Below are 25,930 nucleotides of genomic sequence, written 5' to 3'. Positions count from 1 at the left end.
CATAGTTTGCATCATAAGGTTGCCTTATAGAGAATTAACTATACTTGTTCATAAATTTTGTAAGAAAAGATTCGATTGGTCTCTGAAGATTGACGTCTTTTTCAAAATAAATTGCACCCAATACCACAACATTCATAGCAATTTTCGAGTACATATCTGATTTTTACCATAAATTTGGAAAGACATTTTAAATTTAAAAATCGAGACAATATTATAATTAGCCAAGAAGTAATCGAGAAACGAAATTGAAGCACAAAAAGAACAATTAACTGTGAGGGTTTTACCAAGAAGTGGGTCAACGGATCCAAATTACTCTGTGGGTAAAGCCGCCCATTAAATTTATACATATTTTTTTGAAAAAGAAAATTGATATTCATTTTTGCATAATTTTCAGATATATATTTTCTTTTTTTTCCGCTGCTGCTTTCTTTTTCGTTGTGCTTAGGTTTCTTCTTCTTCTTCATCTTAGTTTGCAAAATGAGTTTGTTAAATTAGTTGTTGGTTAGACAATTTGATGATTGAGATTTATTCTTTATTATATTTGAAAGTTATGTTTTACATTTGAGCTCATCTAGAATAGGTTTTGGGGCCTTAAATAGTGTATTGAATTGTTAAAATTTGAAGCACAAGTTTATGTTTCAGAACATAAGATTCGAATTTTGAAGTTGTATTGAAGAGATTGAACTACTTAAGTTTCAAATTTCTAAAGTTGCATTTGAAGGATAGAAGAACTTCATATTTGTTTTCTGAAGTTGCATTGATGAAATGGAACTACTTAAGATTTTGAATTTTTGAAGTGCCATTAAAGAGATTGAACTACTTTAGATCCGAGCGGGAACTTGTTGCAAAATTTTGTACAATACGGGTATAACATAAATGATGACGGCAAAAGTGGTTATGTATGAAAATGCCCCACAAGTATACCTAGTGCGGTTTGCTATTGGCTGTATAATTCTTTTACGTAACCCCAATAGCTGCTTACCTAACCGCTTAAACTAAAAATAGCCGATGAAAGTAGAGTATATGCACAATTAATGTATTATATGTCACACCTTCTTTTCCCGACGGATAGGGAGTTTTCCAATTAAAGTGACGTTATCGAAATGGGATTATTTAATTAATGAGAGTCGCCACTTGGAATAATTTATGGTGTCCTAAGTCACTGGTTTGTTGTGAATCCCGAATCAAAGAAATTGACTCTATTTATGATCCGTGAACACATAAGACCATGTACAGAATTCTGTTAACCCGGGAGAAGGTGTAAGACACTCCTAAGTTTCGTGATTTTAGCACGGTCTCTCAACTATTAATAATTGACATAATTATCTGATTTATTATATGTTTAAATCTATTGTGCATTTTTAACTTTCTAACCGCTTTTAATAGAGTTTTAATTGCTTTTAGGATTTATGAAATTTATTTAAATAAGTCACAATGGTGCGCACTTGTTGTATTCGAACACATTGCGAATCGTGTCACGTGAAACACACCCGCGATTTACAACATATTTATTTTTGTTATTATTTGAAGTTATGGTCGAGTCATGTGAAACACACACTCAAATTAGGAATTATATATCCTGACTATGCCACGAAAACCGTACCCATAATCACAATAATTTATTTACGCGCCTAAAATACACTACGAGTGTTCATGATTTTTCTAAAACTAATTCAGGATTATTGTGAGGTCAACAACTATGGATTTATTGTGAAGAAATGACGGTACTTAATTATTGAACTAATGCTTAAAGATACTGAGGCAATTGGTATTCATTTATCAACTGACGTAGGCCAACCTTTAAATTTTACCACAAAAGTCCCAATCTTTAACAAGCACTAAGTAATGTATGAAAGGGCACACACAAATGAGCAGAACTTGATGTTTACAGGTGTTTAACAGGGAAAGAAAAATTATGTTAAATAGCAATAATTGTCACGACCCAATTTTATTATAGGTTATGATGACGCCCAACATCATTGTCAGGTAAGCCAACTCGAAGATATTAGTGTGTTCTCATTTTACTTTACCAAAACAACTCCAGCATTTTCTTAACTTGAATTTAAAACAAGTGATAATTAGAAACTTAAAGTAATAGATATACAACCCAAAAGAATAGTCTACCAATGTGTGTGTCAAGACCTGGTGTAACAAGTATATGGGCATCTAGTAAAATATACAAAAGAATAAATCTGTCCTACTGTCTGAAATAGAATAGACAGTCAAAACAAAGAGAGACTCCATCATGCTGCTGGACGGCATAGGAAGGGAGCAGCTCATCGTGGAATCTCGGCCTACTATCAAGGATGCACACCAGATGGGTAGCCAGATGTACCTGCCTCAGATCATGTACAATTAAGTACAGAAGCGTAGTATGAGTACATAAACAACATGTACCCAGCAAATATCCAGTCTAACCTCGAAGAAGTAGTGACGAGAGGTCGACTTGACACTTACTAAGGTCAATGCCAATAATAATTAAATATTACACTAAGTATGGATAACATGAACATAATGGCAAGCTCAGAATTTAAAGAGTACAGTATATCAGTTTCGGCCATGTCTTAGAATAATTGCACTTCAAGGCATTTAACAGAGTAAGTCATGGATAAGATTTCACATAAATATCATACGCACATTATGCCGAAGTCATACAGCCCGGTCCAACATAAAAGAAATTATGCACTGCCAGAGGGTCGAATGGCGCGAATCATAGATGCATCTATTTCTACCGAGGCAATCGGCCCGATCCACAATAATCAATTATTATCAAGAAGGCACATAAAGGCGCAATCATATTCAAATAAGTTCACACAAGTTCTCAAGTAAGTGCATACGTTCGTTTATGTTTATTTTCAATCCCTAACATGTCCTAAGTGATCTCATTAGCATGAAAGAATATAAGCATTTGCAAGTATGGCATAATACGGGTCCGAAACTACTCGTACAATTAGCATAATAGTAGCTACGCACAGACTCTCGTCATCACGTACGTACGTAGCCGCCACAAACAATCTCATACATTTATTAGATTCACTTAGGGGTTTATTTCCCTCTTACGAGGTTAGAAAGGAGACTCACCTCGCTCCAAAGCTTACTTCCAATATCAAGAATGTGCTCAAACCCTTAACTCCGTAGCCGAACGATCCATAACTAATTAAACGGGGTAAGAACTAGTCAATACAAGCTCAAGAGTTCATATTCCAACTATTAAAGTAATTCCCCAACCCTAAATACAAGTTTCCTAAAATCCATCCCCGGGTCCACGTACCCGGATTCCAATTTTTTTTTTTTTTAGGGAAGTTGTTACTCATAACCTAAGGATCAAGAATATATGATTTCTGTTTCATTGCATAATAAAGTTCGTGGTTAAATCTTGTTTTTATCAAAACCCTAGGTTTTACTCTAATCCCATGATTTTCACTAATCTTTATGTGTTAATCTACCCAAAACCCAAGTATTAAACTCACATTAAGTAGAAATAACTTACCTCACAATGATAGATTGAAATTCCCTCTTTGGAAGCTCCCAAATCGCCCAAACAATGAAGGAAATGTGTAAAAAAATGGCACATTCCCGTATTAAATGAAGGCACTGCCTTCAACGATTTTCGCACCTGCGGTTCGGGGCAACTCGCTTCTGCGGGTGAATGTCCGCATCTGTGGAGCTGGGCTGGGCTGGCTGGGACCGCTTCTGCGGTCTGGGGCCGCTCCTGCGGGTCCGTTTCTGCGGAAAAGGAGCCGCATTTGCGGTTCCTGGGCTCCTCCCCCTTGGCCGCACCTGCGAGGGCTCGACCGCTTCTGCGGTCTCGCACCTGCAGCTGACCAACCGCAGGTGCAGTTATGACAGATACCTGGAGTTTCAGCTCCTTTCAAAATTTTACAACTTCATCGAGCCTCGTCTGATTGACACTCGGGGTCCCCAGGTCCTGCCCGAACATACCGACAAGTTTGAAATCATATAACGGACTTGCGCGAACCCTCGGAACGCCCAAAACAATGCTAAATCTAAGAATCACCCCCTAAAACCAAGTGGATCAAACTTATGAACTTTAAATTCTTCAATTTACCTCCAATGCGACGAAACACACTTACACTACTTGGATTTATACCAAATTTTGTGTGCAAGTCTTAAATGGCAATACAGAACTATTCCCGGTCTCGGAACTCCGTTTGGACCTTAATAACACAAAAATCCACTTCAAACCAAATATTTAAGAACTTCAAAATAAGGAATCAACTTTCACTATTAGGCACCAAAACGCTCCCGGGTCATCCAAAACCCGATTCGGACATACGCCCAAGTTCGAAATCATCATATGAACCTGTTGGAACCTTAAAATTCGAATTCCGAGGTCGTTTACTCAAAACGTTGACCGAAGTCAAACTTGACCTTTTTAGCCAACCTTAAGGAACCAAATGTTTGATTTCAATCCAAACTCTTCCAAATCCCGAACCAACCATTCCTGCAAGTCATAAAATCAGTAAAAGCAAGTACGGGAAGTCTTATCTATTGGAACGGGGTTCTAAAAAGCAAAACAACCAATTAGGTCGTTACAATAATAGATAAGACCCGAGGCTTGAATAAGAAATACAGAGCAAATCTGGCATGCTTGGACGAGATTATGACAAATCAATTAACATCGTCAGAATCGAAAGTAGAAGAAGAGTGAAATATAAAGTAAAGCTGCTACACCCAAATTAATCAACAAATCTTTCATTTATACGAACCAAAGTGCTGCAATATAAAACAAGCATCGATGAAGCACTTTATAGGAAGAAAAAGAAAAGCTAAGAGACAGCCAACCTCGACGGAACCGTGAATCGAGCCGCGAACGGACTCAATTTAGCTGAATCGAAGAACAAGAAAAGCAGCAGTTCACGTTGATAGCAAATGGCGTCTAATCTTTTAATTCCCCTCAAATTTGTCACTTTTTCGTTCCTCTATGTATGTATCTGTTTTTGTCCATTTTCTTTTGAGTTGTTTTGTTCTTTTTTTGAAATGGGAGGGGGGTCCGTACTTTGAGCTCAAAAGCTTTTGCCCATCTGCTGCTTTTGAAAAATGAAAAATGTGTCAGGATAGAGATGACTTTTTTTGAAGGGGAGTCGTTTCCTTCTCTTTCAAGATTGGGGTTACGGTTTTCATAATTGGTATTTTATGAGCAGGTGGGAAGGGATAATGATAGCTGGATTAGAGGAGAGTAGATGACTAAGATTAAATCTTGCGTTTAAGTGGAGAATGGGCTAATGGGTTGAGAAGAATAAACCTTTGTCTTGCCGGACTACTAAAATCCGAAAATGAGCTCCCAATTGGCCCAAATTCAATTCTTTCTCATTGAACAAAAATAAAAATAAAAATACTACTGAAATATACTAATTAATCTTAATTAATAAGAATAAACTATTAAAGTGAACTATATATTAAAATAAAAATATTTTTGGTATTTTTAGATGTTAGAAAAAGGTACAGAAAACTATATTAAAGTAATGGTAAAAATTATAATGTTATCATTATAAAATACTAATAAACTTAAATAAATAAATAAAAGATTAAAAAAAGATATATAATAAGAGAAGAAATATTATAAAGCTATTTTTTTGTGTATTTGAACTTATGTTTTTCAAAATTAAAAGTTGACTGAAATTCTATTAAAATGAAAAATAAGTAAATATTTTTAAAATACTACTTTTAAAAGTTGCCCGGGTCAAAAATTACGTGCTTACATTATATGTGTATAATTATGTATAATCAACATATAGTCTATGTATATGACTAGAAAAAGTAAATGTCGAATATGACCAGCTATTTGTATAAAGATCCTGTATAATTCTTTCACTGCACCTAATTCATTTAGTGTCACGATCCGGAATTCTCACCGTAAGAACCGTGATGATGCCTAACATTTTACTTTCTAGGTAAGCCAATGTTAGAGATTATTAAACCAATTCTTAAGCCTTTCAGTGATTAATAATAATTAAACCATAACAAGTTAAAAAGAGTGTCGAAATCCATAACAATCTTAATATATAAAGCTACCCAGAATCTGAAGCATAATCCACGAACTTCTAAGATTTAACTACAACAAATGTCTGAAGGAAATATAACTGTTTTCTATACCAAAAAAAAATAGTAAAGTGAATGTATGGAAGGGGACGTCAGGGCCTGCGGACGCCAACAGGTCTATCTTGGATCTCCGATCAGATGAAGCCAGCAACTAAACTAAAGATCAGCTCGAATCGGTACCGAAATTTGAACAGAAAGTGCAGAGTGCAGTATCAGTACAACCGACTCCATATACTGGTAAGTGCCGAGCCTAATCTCGGCGAAGTAGTGACGAGGTTAGGACAAAACAACAACATAAACATATGCAGTTAAACAATATACGAGCAATAACAACTCATAGAAACTAAACAAATAATAATGGGAGGGGGAAACATGCTGAGGGGAGTACAAGATCATGAAAATGGTATCAGTAAAGAAACACAACAAAAAACATACTTTGCACCAATGAAAATATTAAACATAGCAAAACAAGTGCACAACATCACTCTTCGTGCTTTTACTCTCACCTCACCAGAATAAATGAAAGAAACGATGATAATGAATATAAAATGACACGACATCAACCTTCGTGCTTTACACTCTTCCTCACATGATAATGGATATGAAATGGCACAGCATCACCCATTGTTCTTTACACTCTTCCTCACACGATAATGAATATTAAATGGCACGACATCACCCTTTATGCTTTACACTCTGCCTCACCAAAATAATGAATAATAACAACAGGGAGATAGAATTACCGATGACAAGTCTCACTTCAACATTTAGTTCCACAATGTCAACCTCAACTTTGAGTCTATACTCAATCAATATCAAATTCCATAAAACATGATAAGAGTTTTTCAACATAAAGAATAACTAGTCTAAGCATGAATAATATGATTAAAGAATATAACGATTACAAGAATAAGACTCACTCGCATGCTATGACTCAACAACAATGCATAGGTACTCGTCACCTCACCTATACGTTGTACTCAACAACCAAACATGTAGCAAATAGGCAACAATACCTAATCCCTCAAGCCAAGGTTAGACACAAAACTTACCTCGCTCCGCAGGCGACCCAATGCTCAATTACCTCTTTTCCTCTAGTATCCACCTCCGAACCAATCGTATCTAGCGAAAATTAACTCAATAGTATCAAATATTGCTAAAGAAATAAACTTCAATACATGATTTAAGGTTTTCCCAACACTTTCCCCAAAAATCAAAATCGACCCCGGGCCTGCTTGGCCAAAACTCGAGGTTTTGACCAAAACCCATTCACCCCGAGCCCGAATATATAATTAGTTTTAGAATCCGACCCCAAATCGAGGTCTAAATCCTCAATTGGCAAACCCCCCCCCCCCAATTCTTCCAAAAATACCTAATTCTACCATGAAAGAACAAGGTTTAGGACTAGGAATCTAATGGGTGTCACACCTCCTTTTTCCGCTCCCGAGAGGGTACAAGGATTTTTTCCAATTAAAGGACAATCGAAACGGGATTTGTTTATTTATTTCAGAGTCGCCACTTGGGAGATTTAGGGTGTCCCAAGTCACCAATTTTTAATCCCGGATCGAGGAAAATAATGACTCCATATTACAGTCTGCGTACCAGAAATCCGGATAAGGAATTTTGTTAACCCGAGAGAAGGTGTTAGGCATTCCCGAGTTCCGTGGTTCTAGCACGGTCGCTCAACTGTCATATTAGGCTTGATTATCTGATTTTATACAAATAAAAACTTATGTGCAAATTTTAACTTTTTTTACCGCTTTCATAATTATTATTATTTTTACAGGGAATTGCAACGTTGTGAAAATGTATCTCAAACCGCGTCACAATCAATGTACCCGTGGTCGTCGACACACTTTGACTCCGTTGAGATTTGGATTTGGGTCACATAAATGTGCACCCGAGTTTAAGAAAATTAAATTATTAAAGGCGCACCTAAAACGACTAGCGTATTATTATTTTGGGTAAGGCTTTGGAATTTCGCTAAACGACATGTCCCAAATTCTAAGTATTTTAATAGATACGTTTAGAGGGCCCCGCAACTTGTGCATTTTTGTTTGTCGAGGCTCGTCTCCTTCATTATTTTAAAAATTTTGCAACGTCATGGAAATGCATCTCAAACCACGTCACAATCAATGTACCCATGATTAGAGACACATTTCGACTCCGCTGAGATTTGTATTTGGGTCACATAAATGTGCACCCGAGTTTAAGAAAGTAATTTAATTAAATCGCGTCTAAAGAGGCTAACGCGTTATTATTTTGGGAAGGCCGTGAAATTCGCTAAACGGTCCTCCCGAATTCTAATTAAACCATACATTTTTTGTGAGGGCCCCGCAATCTGCACGTTTTATTTGGCGAGGCTCGTCTCATTTTTATTTTTAAAAAAGGTAAGCTTAAGGCAACTACAATTTTCTACTTTGTTCGTCTCTAAAAAAAGGAAATCCTAATTTATTAATCTAACAATGGAAGCTAGTAGGATGTACGGCTAATAAAGAGTGTTTGAGTGTTTCAACCTTGACAAATTACAATTAAACATGAACTTACATTAGAACTAACCCGTATGGCAACCAACAGAATAATGACTAACAAAATTATGATAGAACTTATTAAATCAATCCGACTACAAATTCGACAAGCTAGTCACGAACATGAAAACTTTTGCACAACGTTTTGTCTAGCATGCCAATTTGAGATAGCAGTAACATAAGCACAAAACTAAAACTCGACAGATTTAAACAAAATCTTCAACATAACACGTGTTCAAGCTCGGACATGATAGTAACTGATATCAACTCAAACAAAGATTAGAAACGAACCTCTAATGATAAACACTTCTGGGGGTTTACAACTCATTCGTCCAACCAAAATGGAGCCATAGTCGGCGAGATGAAGCAACGAAACCAATGAACTGGAACCTCACATCGGAACTCGAACGGACTTCAAACGGGAAACCATAGAAACAGTCATCAAAGCTCAAACGGAATAGCTCGCGCCACAAGCTCGAACGCGAACGGACGGAGAATGGGTCATGGCTGCTACTGGTTTTTTTTTTCGACGCAACAGATTGATATGAGAAGATGAAGCAGAAGGGGTCGTTTGGATGTGAGGAAGAAGCAAACTGCTGGTTCTTCGGACTGAAGGAGTATGGGTCGTTGGCGACGCGACGCAGCAGTAGGAGTAGCGCTGCCCGCTGGACTGGGGTGTGGCGCGACGAGCTGGGCAGCAGTTCCGATGAGGGGGGGGCTGCTGACGGGTCTGTTTGGTCGTGGAAGTTATGTGGTTATTTGGACTGGTTATGGATACGGAGGAACTGGGCAGCAGCCACAGCAATGGTGGTTTCACGGGCTGCCCATAGCTGCTGAACGACGGGGAGGCGAGCGGGTGGCTGGCTGGACGCGAGGGAGTTCAGTGGTCGACGGACGTTAAGGAGGGGGTGGTTCACTGGTAGTTTGGTCACGACAGGAAGGTGACAGAGAGGTTTGGAGGCGGTGAAGCAAAGCTGGTCGTTTGGTAGCTTGGCATCGCTGGAAGGGTCATTTGGTGGTGGCGTTTGGATGGAAAAGATAAAGCAGAAGGCAGCAGTAGCTACGACGAGCAGCTGGGACAATGGTGATGACGGGATACGGGTTGTGGTCGCCGGACTGTTTGGTTCACTGCTGTGCGCGAGGAAGCGACGGGGAGGCTGGTTATGGTCGTTTTGACGTGAAAGGGGAGGAGGCCATGGGCTATGGCGTGAATGTTTTCTTCAGTTTTCTTCTTCTTCAAAATGAAGAAGAAGATGAACAGTGGCCTTTTCCTTTAATTTGTTTTTCAAAAAATTTCTCTCTCCCTTTTTTCACGTTCTCCTCCTTTTTCTCTTTCCAAAATTTTTGCTTTTAAAATTCTTTCACTCCTTCTTCCCCTCACGTTCTGTCCTTTCCCTTTCCCAAAAGTTTTTTACTATTTTTTTTATTTTCCAATACCCCCTTCACGTTCTGTCCCTTCCCCTTCCCAAAAGTTTTTTGCTTTTTTTTTTTTGATTTTCCAATTCCCCTTCCCAAATTTTTTCAGCTTTTTCAATTTTTAAATCCCCCATGTGTTTTGTCCTTGTTCAAAGGACATGGACCCCACGTGTAGGGGTCCAAGACATGTGTCCCCCATGCGCGGTGAGGTTCGGATTATTATGGGTCAGGTCTGAAAATTAGGCCTAAAACGGGTAGTTTAAACCCAAATATTATTCTTTGCCCTGATCCGAGAATAAAAACACGATGTAATTTAATTAATCTTATGCAAGCAAAATAACTACTGAAATAAGACTAATTATTTAAAACAAAACTATTTCTTCTTTTTTTTCTTAGTATTTTTCAAGATTAAAATAGGTACAAAGCATAAATAAAACTATTTTTGTCATTTTCGTTTTCATATAAAGATAAAATATAAAGTACTATTTTTGTATTTTTCAAGATTAAAATGACTACAAAACATTAATAAAACCATATTTTTTATAATTTTCGAAATTATATAAAGTACAAAAATAAGATACTATTTTTTGTATTTTTTCAAGTTTATGAGAAATATATAAGCTAAAATTTATATATATATATATTTTTTTTTTGTAATTTTTCTTTTGCGACGAAATAAAGTAAAATAGTCAAAATAGCTATATTAGACCCAATTTAAATATTCACGCTAAAAATGTGAAAATTCCCGGGGAGGGTCAAAAATCACACGTCTACAACTGCCCTCTTTGACTGGAAACACGAAGAGTTTTCCGACAAAGAACGACTAGACATGTTTTTGACCCGACCATTATTTGGAAGGACTACACTAAGGAAAGGAAGGGAATGTGACCGAGCCTTGGTATCTGAGCTGCCTACATATCCTTGGTTATAAAGGAATCAGGCCACGTGTAGTTCGGAAATGAGAGAGATGGTAGAGTGTACCGAGGTGAAGAGCCGATCGAGGTGCCATTCCGTTGAGGTTCCGGTCCGCGGTCCTGTCATTACATCAAAAATGAAAAATGAAAAAGACTAACTAAGCCTATCAGCTACTAGTTACAAGGATTCCTATCTATAAGTCTTCTGAAACTTGATCTTGAGTCTTGAATGGTGCTTCATACAGACTTTGGATTTGAACCTTGATACTTGCTAGTTGTAGGTGCTAGTTCTTGAGCAGACCACATCTGTTCTCCACTTCCGTACTTTGGATTCATCATTTTTTTTATTTTTTTTATTTTTGAATAGCTTATGTTGATCATCTCAGACTGTTGACTCGCATTCTTGAAGCGAGCTTCTGTTATTTCTAACTTGGATTGAATGCTGGGGATTTTTGTTGTAACCTTCTGCCTTCCGGTGGGTTACTGCTTGATCTTGAAAGGTAATCCTTTGTTCTACAGGCGGGCTCCCAACTTCAATACTTGAAAAGTAATACTGAAATGTATTCCTCTATTATATGGGCGGGCTCCCAACTTCAACACTTGAAATAAAAAGACTGAAATGTATTCTTCTGTTCTATGGGCGGACTCCCAACTTCAACACTTGAAAAGTAATACTGAAATGTATTCCTCTGTTCTTATGGGCGGGCTCCCAACTTCAACACTTGAAATGTAATACTGAAATGTATTCCTCTGTTATATGGGCGGGCTCCCAACTTCAACTCTTGAAATGTAAAGACTGAAACATATTCCTCTATTATATGGGCAGGCTCCCAACTTCAACACTAATTTTGAAAAATAAAACGTCTTTCCTCTCTTCAGACGGGCTCCTGACTTCAAATAAACAACTTTTAAAATAAACGCCTTTCCTCTCTTCTGGCGGGCTCCTGACTTCAACAACAACTTTAAAAATAAACGCCATTTCTCTCTTCAGGCGGGCTCCTGACTTCAACAACAACTTTAAAAATAAAACGCCTCTCCTCTCTTCAGGCGGGCTCCTGACTTCAACAACAACTTTAAAATAAACGCCATTCCTCTCTTCAGGCGGGCTCCTGACTTCAAAAACAACTTTAAAATAAACGTCTTTCCTCTCTTCAGGCGGGCTCCTGACCTCAACAACAATTTTGAAAATAAAATGTCATTCCTTTCTTTAGGTTGGCGAGATTTAAACAAATTTAAAATAAAACGTCTTTCATCTCTTCAGGCGGGCTCCTGACTTCAAACAAACAACTTTTAAAATAAAATGTCATTCCTTTGTTTAGGTTGACGAGATTTCAACAACTTTTAAAAAAAATGCCATTCCTTTCTTTAGGTTGGCGAGATTTCAACAACTTTTAAAAATAAAACGTCTTAAGTAGCATCGAGTTTCGCTTGGAAACCGGCAACTTTCTAGTTTCCAAATAAGTGGTACCCTCCTCTCTTCAGGCGGGCTCCTGACTTCAACCAATAATGTCAAAAATAAATCGCCATTCTGTTCTTCAGGGGGGCTTCTGACCTGGAAATTTGAATTATATTCCCTTGTTCTTCAGGTGGACGCCTGCTTGCTATTTCCACTGTTCTTCCTTGTTCTCCAGGTGGACGCCTGCTTGCTGATATTTTAACTGTTCTTCCTTGTTCTCCAGGTGGACGCCTGCTTGCTGATATTTCAACTGTTCTTCCTTGTTCTCCAGGTGGACGCCTGCTTGCTGATACTTCAATTGTTCTTCCTTGTTCTCCAGGTGGACGCCTGCTTGCTGAGGATAATACCACTGGGGGAGTCTCCTTTCTTCCCCTCCTTCAATTTTTTATTTTATTTTCTCTCAATACTGCTGGGGATAAAAGTGTTATCTTCTTGGGATAACGTTGTTGAGGATAACGCTGCTGGGGAATTTTATCCCTTCAAATCGATGCTTCATTCTTCTGGAAGCTGCGGGGGATGATAATGGCTTTTGCTTTTTCTAAGCACCAGTTTCATCTCTTTGGTTCTGTCCGCTGGGGATACAACTCCTTTTATTAAAACTCATTATTTTCTTTCTTTCAACACTGCTGAGGATAACTCTACTGAGTAAATATGTTATCTTACTCCTTCCAAAACTACTTCCTTTTAAGTAGGATGTTTCATTCCTCTGCAAACTACTTCCCTTTTTTTTCTTTTTTTTTTTTGCTTCTTCCTTCGAAGACTACCTCCCTTAAGACTCGTTTTGCCTTTCCCCAAAAGGAACCGCTGAGGATACCGATTTTCACCAAACTTGTGTTGGACTCCTCGAAACTGCTGGGGATAACCCTGTTGGGGAATTATTTACTTACCTGTTGGGGGATAGAATGTTATCAGCTGGGGATAACGCTATCGAGGATAACACTGCTGGGAGATTCTGATTCCTTCAGAACTAGTGCTTCACTCTTCGGGAGGCTGTTGGGAATGATACTGGCCTTTTGCTTTTTCTGAGCTCAAGTTTCATCCCTTTGTTCTGTCCGCTGGGGAACAACTTCCTCCATTGAAACTTATTATGTTGGGGGCAACACTGGTTCTAAGACCACTTCCCTTGAGACTGGTGTTATCTTTATTCTTCCCCGAATGGGTATCTGACTTCCAGAAAATTTTCTAAATGAAAGGAAAATTTTCTGCCCTAGTTTGACAATCTCCCTTGTGGCATGCCTTTCCGCCATCAATGCCATTTCCTTTTAAGATTTGACTGTGGTGGTTGGTTGTGATACTCCTACTGGGGATGACTTTTCCCTTTCTCCTTCCCTGCTCTGCGCTCCAAAAAACTTGCTGGGGATAATATTATTTGCTGGGGATAATCCCTTTCTGCTGGGGATATCCCTCTTCTTTTGTGGCATAGCTCGGAAATTGGCCTTTCCCCGACCTTTTAGTTTAGTATGAATTTCCCAAATCATGCTCACTGCTCTCCTTGCTTTGTTCACGGGCCTTGGCCTTGAGGTTTTATAACCTTTGGTTTTGGCAAGGATATCCCTCTTGACACTCGTCAATCCTTTTGTCAATTCCCTTTTGCTGGGGATATCTTTCTTGACACTGGCCTCGCGCTTGTTCCTTGCTGACTATACCACTTGGATGTACTAGTCAGATCTCATCTTGCATAATTGTAAAGCTGATGGCATATTTTGAAGTCATTTCTCACTTGCTCTGACCAAACAGACTCTACTGGGGAATTTTTCTATGAAAGGAATAAAAGGGAACAGAATAAAAAGACAAAGGAAAAAAGATGACTCTTTAACAAAAGAAACTATAAATAAAAACCTATCAAACGCAGATACCGACTCTAATGGTCATGACATGCACATGTGGCCTATCCTCCGCCGTCAATCGCCTTTCAAGAGCTTCAATTGACAATTCCCCATCTGATTCTCAATCTTATTCAACTTGTAGTGCCCGAAGGGTTTTCACTATCAAGCCTCTCTCATTTTGGTTTTTCCCTCAGCTTTCATCGCCTTATGGTGTCCGTGAAGATTTTCACCGATAAGACTCTCTCATTTGTATCACTTTCCCGCTGGGGATTTGGAGTGTTGTCGGTATGACTCTCTCTGCTGGGGATTAGAGTCCTTTCTGCTGTTGAACAGAGTGTTATGTCCACCGGTAAGACTCTCTTTTGTCTGACTTGGCATCTTTTGAAGACTGATTAGAAGGTCTTTCTTTGGACCGTAATGTGGGATTTTGGATAGGTTTAGAAAGAAAGGGTATTAAAGGCTCAAAAACAAATCAATTTGGGGTTCAAAATTACAACTTTCGGAACCATATTTGTTTACAACAAACGCAACCCTTGCCCTAGTTTCTTGCTTGGGGATTATTTATTTATTATTGTTATTTTTTATTTTTTTTTATTACACCATGACCGAGCTGTGAGGCGCCTACGTATCCTCTTTGAGGAATCAGGTCAAACGTAGTTCCCAATTCCTCTGTCTTCTTCTGACTTTCTTTTGTTTTTTGTTATCATTTTTCTCTTCTTCTTTTTTTTTCGTTTTTTGTTGATTTTTTTTCTTCTTCTTTACTTTCCAGGCTCGTATTTCCTAGTCGTTGCTATTGATTCCGACCGAGGGGTATGCAAGAAAAACAAATAAGGCTCAAAAGGGGTAACAAAGAATAAAGTGTTTATGTAGCAGAATAAAATGCCTTCGTCATTCCAGCCTTCAAAACATGCCAAGTGAAAACAACACAATTTGAACACAGATTTATAGTCTCTTCTGATGGTGCTGGACTTTAACAATTATATTCAACATTTGCTTTTCATTTGTCATTTCTAAAGCACCGTTGGGCACACTCTCACTCTTATTATTATGAACGACCCTCATGCCAATTTGGTGAATCTTGCTTTTAAACGGTTTTCTTTGTGCTTTACTTGCCCCAGTTCCACATGACTCGAGCTTCGAATAATCTCAAACCGTCCTTATTTCTTTTAAATGTTCTGATTGCCTTTCCGGGGTTTTATGATTAACTTTAAAGACTAGGCCCAAACTGTGTGCGCATGTCATGTTACTAGAATCGGCACTGAACAAAATGATAAAAGGATCAAACAAAAAAAATGAATGGAAATAATAAAAGACCGGATTTTGTATTAGACTACCGGTGAAATGGTTTGAATAACAAAACAAACGAAACAAACCGAAATAATATCCCAAAATAGCCTGGACAAAACTTAAACAAACCGCTATGACAAAATGGAAAGATAAGAAGGTTTGACACAAGACAATATTCGGATTACAACCCTAAGAATAATCCGGACAACAGAAATGACAACAAAATAAGCCACCAACAGCTTCTCTCTTGCTAACCAAGGAACGGAGCGTCCTCCCACTTTATCAAAATTGACATCTTAGCCACTGAGCTTCGCATCAGTATTGTCAAGACCATTACCAGCTTCAATATCAACAACCTCCGTCAACAAGTCCCCAATAGGATTCGAATGCTTCTGTCATCAGGCCTGATCCCCGCAAAGTGTGCTTTTGGATCCTGTAGTTCCGGCTTACCACACACCAACCACCTTCTTTATTTATGATTCAAAACAAAACAGGTTAAAATGGACTCAGTCGGTCCTCAACATCTTTTTTCCCTTTTTTTTCTTCTTTTTTTTCATTCTTTTTTTTTCATTCTTTTTTTTCATTCTTTTTTTTTCATTCTTTTTTTTTCCATTCTTTTTTTTTCGTTCTTTTTCATTTTTTTCATTTTTTTTGTTGTGGTCGAATCTTATGGAGATTGCCTACGTATCATGACCCCGCATGAATCAGATCTTGCGTAGTTTGGACCAATAAAAGATAAACAATACTAATTATTTTTTTTTTCAATTTTCATATTAAAATAAACTGGGTTTCAAAGGTTTGAAGATGACCTACAAACTCGAAAATCAAACAACCCACATATTCTAATTAAAGATTTATAACCTCGAAACAAAAGGGCCAGCTTCCTTTCCCCATTTGACAAATGCAACCAAACGGCTATTTTTGCAAATGTGGCCTCTTCCAAATCTCACATGAATTTTGAGGCCGGAGAGGATTATTTTGACACTTTACAAACTTGTCCGTTCTTTTACGAAAATAGCCTTTCGACAACTGAAAGATACTCTAAGGCTATTTCGGCAAGAACAGTTTAAGACGCGGCCGAAGCTGGCTCGGCTTATTTTGACCAAAAATCCAAACGGTATTCACCTGACCGTTGACTCTTTGTTTTTTTTTCAAATTATAATAAAAACCGGGTGTTGCAAACACGACCCTTCAGCGCCTCGGGGACGAAGATTTTTTAAGGCTGTGTGGGTCAACTGGACCAAAAATCCTAAACATGACCCAAAAGGTGGCTGTTTATGCAAAGTCAGCCTTCCGGCGTCCCTTTCGGGAACATTCGGCTATTTTTGACAAAAACAGCATCACCCTGACTTATTTATGACTCTTTTTATCATTTTTCAAAAATAGAAAACTCAACATTGCAAACACGACCTTTCAACGCCTCGGGGACGAAGATTTTTAAGGCTGTGTGGGTCAACCGGACCAAATTTTAAAAAATGACCCAAAGGTGGCTGTTTATGCAAAGTCAGCCTTCCGGCGTCCCTTTCGGGAACATTCGGATATGTATTGATAAAACAGCGTCACCCGACTTCTTTATGACAAAATTAAAATTTGACATATTTTTTTTGGCTATTTTTTTTAGCAAAAGGGGAGGTTGGACACCGCCCGACTTATTTATGACAAAATTAAAATTTTGACATGTTTTTTATTTATTTATTGGTTTTTGGCTATTTTAGCAAAAAGGGGGGGTTGGACACCGCCCGACTAATTTATGACAAAATTAAAATTTTGACACGTTTTTTATTTATTTATTGGTTTTTGGCTATTTTAGCAAAAGGGGGGGTTGGACTCGATGAGGGTTGCCTACGTATCTCACATCCGGTGAGAATCAAACCCGCGTAGTTCGGGCATAAAACAAACTATATATATATATATATATATATATATATATATATATATATATATATATATATATATATATATATATATATATTTTTTTTTTTAAAAAAAACAAGACCATTTTTTATTTTCATTTTTCATGGGAAGACAAACTATTTTCCTTTTCTATTTTTGAAAACGAGACACAATGACTTTTTTTTTTCTTTTGCTTTTAGTAAAACAAACAAATAAAACATTTTTTTTTAAATTCCGGCAGAGTTTTGACAGTATTTGGGCATTGGTTTTTTTTTCAAAAATAAACAATAAATTCCCTAACCGCTATTTCTTTTTTTCAATTTCAACATATTATTCCTGATATTCAAAAGTCAGTCAACACACAAGTCCGAATCAAATAAATGCGCAAGTAGCAGCAAGTAAGATGCATCAGGATAGTCATTTTCATTTTTGGTACACCTGTCCTAGACAGACCCAACCCCTGTGTTGAGCCTCCGAAGTCAAATGCATGTGATGCCAAACGTTCCTACTAGGGATCCGGCCTGAAGCTGAGTTATTCTAAGTGAAAAACCTGAGGCAGATTGTTCTAGACCTGGCTTACCCAAACGGACAGTTTGAGCCGAAATGGGGGCAACGTACCGGGAGCACGAAAGTCTACCCGGCCTAGTTACTTGTCCCAACTTCGTCTTATTTGGTATGACTTCTAACAGAAAGGTGGGCCAAGCGCACGTGTACACCATAAATTCAGAAGACTCAGAAAGAAGGAGGGTTTCGTAGCAGTTTTATATACACAATTCAGATAATATTAAAGCGGTAAAAAGCAACATTTAGTACATTAAGCACAAATATGTTGGGCAAATCAGATAACCAACAAAGCCAACCATAACAGTTATTTTAAGCTCGAATTCTTGAACCCTGAACCAGAGATTCTGGGTTTTGTCCCCAGCAGAGTAGCCAGAGCTGTCACACCTCCTTTTTCCGCCCCCGAGAGGGTACAAGGAGTTTTTCCAATTAAAGGACAATCGAAACGGGATTTGTTTATTTATTTCAGAGTCGCCACTTGGGAGATTTAGGGTGTCCCAAGTCACCAATTTTTAATCCCGGATCGAGGAAAATAATGACTCCATATTACAGTCTGCGTACCAGAAATCCGGATAAAGAATTCTGTTAACCTGGGAGAAGGTGTTAGGCCTTCCCGAGTTCCGTGGTTCTAGCACGGTCGCTCAACTGTCATATTCGGCTTGATTATCTGATTTTATACAAATATGAACTTATGTGCAAATTTTAACTTTTTTTACCGCTTTCATAATTATTATTATTTTTACAGGGAATTGCAACGTTGTGAAAATGTATCTCAAACCGCGTCACAATCAATGTACCCGTGGTCGTCGACACACTTTGACTCCGTTGAGATTTGGATTTGGGTCACATAAATGTGCACCCGAGTTTAAGAAAATTAAATAATTAAAGGAGCGCCTAAAACGACTAGCGTATTATTATTTTGGGTAAGGCCGTGGAATTTCGCTAAACGGCATGTCCCGAATTCTAAGTATTTTAATAGATACGTTTAGAGGGCCCCGCAGCTTGTGCATTTTTGTTTGTCGAGGCTCGTCTCCTTCATTATTTTAAAAATTTTGCAACGTCATGGAAATGCATCTCAAACCACGTCACAATCAATGTACCCATGATTAGAGACACATTTCGACTCCGCTAAGATTTGGATTTGGGTCACATAAATGTGCACCCGAGTTTAAGAAAGTAATTTAATTAAATCGCGTCTAAAGAGGCTAACACGTTATTATTTTGGGAAGGCCGTGAAATTCGCTAAACGGTCCTCTCGAATTCTAATTAAACCATACATTTTTTGTGAGGACCCCGCAATCTGCACGTTTTATTTAGCGAGGCTCGTCTCATTTTTATTTTTAAAAAAGGTAAGCTTAAGGCAACTACAATTTTCTACTTTGTTCGTCTCTAAAAAAAAAGGAAATCCTAATTTATTAATCTAACAATGGAAGCTAGTAGGATGTACGACTAATAAAGAGTGTTTGAGTGTTTCAACCTTGACAAATTACAATTAAACATGAACTTACATTAGAACTAACCCGTATGGCAACCAACAGAATAATGACTAATAAAATTATGATAGAACTTATTAAATCAATCCGACTACAAATTCGACAAGCTAGTCACGAACATGAAAACTTTTGCACAACGTTTTGTCTAGCATGCCAATTTGAGATAGCAGTAACATAAGAACAAAACTAAAACTCGACAGATTTAAACAAAATCTTCAACATAACACGTGTTCAAGCTCGGACATGATAGTAACCGATATCAACTCAAACAAAGATTAGAAACGAACCTCTAATGATAAACACTTCTGGGGGTTTACAACTCATTCGTCAAACCAAAATGGAGCCATAGTCGGCGAGATGAAGCAACGAAACCAACGAACTAGAACCTCACATCGGCACTCGAACGGACATCAAACGAGAAACCATAGAAACAGTCATCAAAGCTCAAACGGAATAGCTCGCGCCATAAGCTCGAACGCGAACGGACGGAGAATGGGTCATGGATGCTACTGTTTTTTTTTCGACGCAACAGATTGATATGAGAAGATGAAGAACAAGGGGTCGTTTGGATGTGAGGAAGAAGCAAACTGCTGGTTCTTCGGACTGAAGGAGTAGGGGTCGTTGGTGACGCGACGCAGCAGCAGCAGTAGCGCTGCCCGCTGGACTGGGGTGTGGCGCGACGAGCTGGGCAGCAGTTCCGATGAGCGGGGGGGGGGGGGGGGGCTACTGACGGGTCTGTTTGGTCGTGGAAGTTATGTGGTTATTTGGACTGGTTATGGATACGGAGGAACTGGGCAGCAACCACAGCAATGGTGGTTTCACGGGCTGCCCATAGCTGCTGAACGACGGGGAGGTGAGCGGGTGGCTGGCTGGACGCGAGGGAGTTCAGTGGTCGACAGAGTGAAGGAGAGGGTGGTTCACCGGTAGTTTGGTCACGACTGGAAGGTGACAGAGAGGTTTGGAGGCGGTGAAGCAAAGCTGGTCGTTTGGTAGCTTGGCGTCGCTGGAAGGGTCGTTTGGTGGTGGCGTTTGGACGGAAAAGATGAAGCAGAAGGCAGCAGTAGCTACGACGAGCAGCTGGGACAATGGTGATGACGGGATATGGGTTGTGGTCGCCGGACTGTTTGGTTCACTGCTGTGCGCGAGGAAGCGACGGGGAGGCTGGTTATGGTCGTTTTGACGTGAAAGGGGAGGAGGCCATGGGCTATGGCGTGAAGGTTTTCTTCAGTTTTCTTCTTCTTTAAAATGAAGAAGAAGATGAACAGTGGCCTTTTCCTTTAATTTGTTTTTCAAAAAATTTTCTCTCTCCCTTTTTTCACGTTCTCCTCCTTTTTCTCTTTCCAAAATTTTTGCTTTTAAAATTCTTTCACTCCTCCTTCCCCTCCCGTTCTGTCCCTTCCCTTTCCCAAAAGTTTTTTTGCTTTTTTTTTTGATTTTCCACCCCCCCCTTCACGTTCTGTCCCTTCCCCTTCCCAAAAGTTTTTTGGTTTTTTTTTTTGATTTTCCAATCCCCCCCTTCACGTTCTGTCCCTTCCCCTTCGCAAATTTTTTCAGCTTTTTCAATTTTTAAATCCCCGATGTGTTTTGTCCTTGTTCAAAGGACATGGACCCCACGTGTAGGGGTCCAAGACATGTGTCCCCCCTGCGCGGTGGGGTTCGGATTATAGGGTCAGGTCTGAAAATTAGGCCTAAAACGGGAAGTTTAAACCCAAATATTATTCTTTGCCCCGACCCGAGAATAAAAACACGATTCAATTAATTCAATTAATCTTATGCAAGCAAAATAACTACCGAAATAAGACTAATTATTTAAAACAAAACTATTTCTTCTTTTTTTCTTAGTATTTTTCAAGATTAAAATAGGTACAAAGCATAAATAAAACTATTTTTGTCATTTTCGTTTTCATATAAAGATAAAATATAAAGTACTATTTTTGTATTTTTCAAGATTAAAATGACTACAAAACATTAATAAAACTATATTTTTTATAATTTTTGAAATTATATAAAGTACAAAAATAAGGTGCTATTTTTTGTAATTTTCAAGTTTATGAGAAATACATAAGCTAAAATTTATATATATATTTTTTGTAATTTTTCTTTTGCGACGAAATAAAGTAAAATAGTCAAAATAGCTATATTAGACCCAATTTAAATATTCACGCTAAAAATGTGAAAATTCCCGGGGAGGGTCAAAAATCATACGTCTACAATGGGTGATGATGGAAATTGAAGAAAATGAGTCAAAGAGTACAAACCCATGATTTGGTGTTGAATTCCCCCTTCAAAAATCGCCCTAGATCGAGTTCTAATGAAAGAGATATGAAATTTTGAAGAAGTTCCCATTCTGGCCTGTTTTTAATTCACTAGGCAGGCCTTCTTCGCGTTCGCGAAGGGACTGCCGTGATTGCGAAGCAACGACTCTATTAGCCTACGCATTTGTGAGATACTCTTCGCGTTCGTGAAGGTTTATTCCTACCAACCTATGCGTTCGCGAGCCATGTGCCGCGTTCGCGATAAGTATGGTCGGTTCCCCTCCCTCAGGTCCCATTTCTTCGCGTTCGCAATAGACAGGTCATGTTTGCGAAGGGTAATGCCCCTATTGCTCCACGTTCGCGACCTAGTCTACGCGTTCGTGTAGAGAAAAATTTCCTTCCCGCCTAGTTCTCCTTCGCGATCGCGAAGAACAACAGATGAGACACCAGGTACATCAATTTACACTAGATTTTTCGAAGTCTAAAACATCTCGTAGCCTATCCAAAACTCACCCGAGCCCCGAGGCTCCAAACCAAACATGCACACAAGTCTAAAAATATCATATGGACTTGCTCGCACGATTAAATAGACAAAATAACACCTATAACTACGAATTTAGCACCAAATTGAATGAAATTTTCAAGAAAGTTATAAAACCTCTATTTTCACAACCGGACGTCCGAATCACGTCAAACCCATTCCGTTTCTCACCAAATTTTACAAACAAGTCTTAAATAGTATAATGAACATGTATCGGGCTCTGGAACCAAAATACAAACCCGATACCAACAAGTTCAAATATTAACCAAATTCTTAAAACCATTAGATTTTCAGTCTTTCAATTTTTATCAAAAATTCATTTCTCGAGCTAGGGACCTCGAAATTCAATTCCGGGCATATGCTCAGGTCCCATATTTCGATACAGACTTACCGAGACTGTCAAATCATGAGTCCGGGTCCGTTTACTCAAAAATTTGACTGAAGTCAACTAAATCAACTTTTAAAGGCAAAAATTATTATTTATATCAACTTTCAACATAAAAGCTTTTTGGAAATATGTTCGGACTACGCACACAAATCGAGGAGGGTAAAAATGAGATTTTTAAGGTTTCAAAACATAGAATAGAGTTCTAAAGCGTAAAATGACCTTTTGGGTCATTACCTCTAAAATAATCGTTCGTCCTCGAACGGACATAGAAAAGTACCTGAGCTGGTGAAAAGGTGGGTTATATGCTCTGCATATTAGACTCAGACTCCCAGGTAGCTGCCTTAGCAGGCTGACCTCTCCACTGCACTCGAACCGAAGGATAACTCTTCGACCTCAACTGACGAACCTGTCGGTCTAGAATAGTTGTCGGCTCCTCCTCGTAGCTCAAATCCTTGTCCAACTGGACAGTGCTGAAATCTAACATGTGGGATGGATCGTCGTGATACTTCCGAAGCATGGACACATGAAACACTGAATGTACCACTGATAAGCCTAGTGACAATGCAAGTATGTAGTCCACCTCTCCCACTCGCTCAAGGATCTCAAAAGGCCCGATGTAGCTTGGGCTCAACTTTCCCTTCTTTCCAAATCTCATTACACCCTTCATGGGTGACACATGGAGCAACACTCGCTCTCCGACCATGAATGCAACATCACGAACCTTACAGTCGGCATAACTCTTCTGCTTAGACTGAGCTTCGCGAAGTTTATCCTTAATGATCTTAACCTTATCCAAGGCATCCTATACTAAATCTGTACCCAATAACCGAGCCTCTCCCAGCTCAAACCATCCAACCAGCGATTGACACCATCTACCATATAATGCCTCATAGGGAGCCATCTGGATTCTCAACTGATAACTGTTGTTATAGGCAAACACCGCTAGCGGCAAGAACTGATACCTTGATCCTCCAAAGTCAATAACACAAGCGTGGAGCATATCCTCTAAGATCTGAATAGTACGCTCGGACTATCAGTCCATCTAAGTATGAAATGCTATGCTCAGCTCAACCCGCGTGCCCAACTCATGCTGCACTGCCCTCCATAAATGCGAGGTGAACTATGTACTTTGATCCGAAATGATAGACACAGGCACACCATGAAAGCGGACGATCTCACAGATGTAAATCTATGCCAACCGCTATGAAGAATAGGAAACTGCCACAAGAGTGAAATGCGCAGACTTGGTCAGTCTTACCATAATAACCCAAACTGCATCGAACTTCCTCTGAGTCCGTGGAAGTCCAACAACGAAATCCATAGGGATACGCTCCCATTTCCACTCAGGAATCTCTATCTTCTGAAGCAAACCACCAGGTCTCTGATGCTCGTACTTTGCTTGCTGACAATTTAGACACCGAGCTACATATGAAACTATGTCATTATTTATTCTCCTCCACCTATATCTTGGCGGCACCTAGATAAATAGAATACGGGGAACTGTGGGCCTCCTCTAGAATCAACTCACGAAGTCCATTCATATTAGGCACACAAACACGACCCTACATTCTCAAAACTCCATCATCTCCCAACGTAACCTGCTTGGAATCCCCATGCTGCACTATGTCCTTACGGACAAGCAAATGAGGGTCATCATATTGCCGCTCCCTGATGCGCTCAAACAATGAAGACCGAGAAACCGTACAAGCTAGAACACGACTCGGCTCACAAAAATACAACCTCACGAACTGCTTGGCCAAAGCCTGAACATCTAATGCAAGCGGTCTCTCACCGACTGAAATGTACGCGAGGCTGCCCATACTAGTTGACTTCCTACTCAAAGCATCGATCACCATGTTGGCCTTCCCAAGATGATACAAGTTGGTGATATCATAGTCCTTTAATAGTTCCAACCACCTCCTCTGCCTCAAATTGAGCTCTTTTTTCTTGAACAAATACTGTAAACTCCGATGATCCGTGAATACCTCATACGACACACCGTAAAGATAGTGCCTCCAAATCTTGGCTGCCAGCTCTAGATCATGAACAGGGTAATTCTTCTCGTGAACCTTCAGCTGTCGCAAAGAATATGCAATAACCTTGCCATCTTGCATCAATACCGCACCAAGTCCAACTCAGGATGCATCGCAATATACTGTATAAGATCCTGAACCTGTGGGTAACACTAATACCAGTGCCGTGGTCAAAGCTGTCTTGAGCTTCTGGAAGCTCGCCTCACACTTGTACGACCATCTGAACGGGGCACCCTTCTAGGCCAACCCGGTCAATGGGGCTTCTATAGATGAAAACCCCTCCATAAACCGACGGTAATAACCTGCTAATTCCAAGAAACTACGGATCACTGTGGCTGAAGTAGGCCTAGGCCAATTCTGGATGGCCTCAATCTTCTTAGGATCCACTTGAATACCCTTTGCTGATACAACGTGCCCCAAGAAGGTGACTGAGTCCAACCAAAACTCGCATTTTGAGAACATAGCATACAACTGGCTGTCTCTCAGCATCTGAAGTATGATCTGACGATGTTGCTCATTCTCCTCTCGGCTACGGGAGTAGATCAAGATATCATCAATAAAAACAATTACAAAGGAATCCATGTATGGCTTGAACACCCGATTTATCAAATCCATAAATGTTGCTGGGACATTTGTCAAGCCAAATGACATCACCAGGAACTCATAATGCCCATAATGAGTATGAAAAGTCGTCTTAGGGACATCAGACGCCCTAACCCTTAACTGATGGTAGCCAGACCTCAGATCGATCTTTGAAAACACTTTGGCACCCTAAAACTGATCAAATAAGTCACCAATCCTTGCCAATGGATACTTGTTCTTGATAGTGGCTTTGTTCAACTACCGATAATCTATGCACATCCTCATCGACCCATCCTTTTTCTTTACAAAAAATATGGTCGCACCCCAAGGCAAGACACTGGGTCTAATAAAGCCCTTATCAAGCAAATCTTCCAAGTGCTCCTTCAATTTTTTCAACTCTGGCAAGGCCATGCGGTATGACTGAATAGAAATGGATTGAGTGCTCGGGACCAAGTCAATATAGAAGTCAATATCCCTGTCGGGTGGCATCCCCGGACGGTCTGCAGGAAATACCACTGGAAACTCTCGAACAACTGGTATAGAATCCATGGAAGGAACCTCCTTACTAGAATCACAGACATAAGCCAAAAAAGCTAGACAACCCTTCTCGACCATACCCCGAGTCTTCATATAAGAAATAACCCTACTGGTAGAATGACCAGGAGTCCCTCTCCACTCTAATGAGGCAACCCCC

The 25,930-nt window shown here is 39.3% G+C and overlaps 1 long non-coding RNA gene across 1 annotated transcript; it reads right to left on the bottom strand.

Annotated features, from left to right (window-relative positions):
- Window positions 1-2,056: 2,056 nt before the first annotated feature.
- Window positions 2,057-5,130, bottom strand: LOC138876969 (uncharacterized). The gene is made up of 2 exons (XR_011402287.1): window positions 4,807-5,130; window positions 2,057-2,335 (listed from the first exon to the last, which is right to left on the bottom strand). It is a non-coding gene; the product is annotated as an uncharacterized lncRNA (long non-coding RNA).
- Window positions 5,131-25,930: the final 20,800 nt, after the last annotated feature.

Source organism: Nicotiana sylvestris, chromosome 9, assembly GCF_000393655.2.
Source record: "Nicotiana sylvestris chromosome 9, ASM39365v2, whole genome shotgun sequence".
In the NCBI taxonomy this organism is placed as follows: Eukaryota; Viridiplantae; Streptophyta; class Magnoliopsida; order Solanales; family Solanaceae; genus Nicotiana; species Nicotiana sylvestris.
This window is presented reverse-complemented; position numbering and strand designations above follow the sequence as displayed.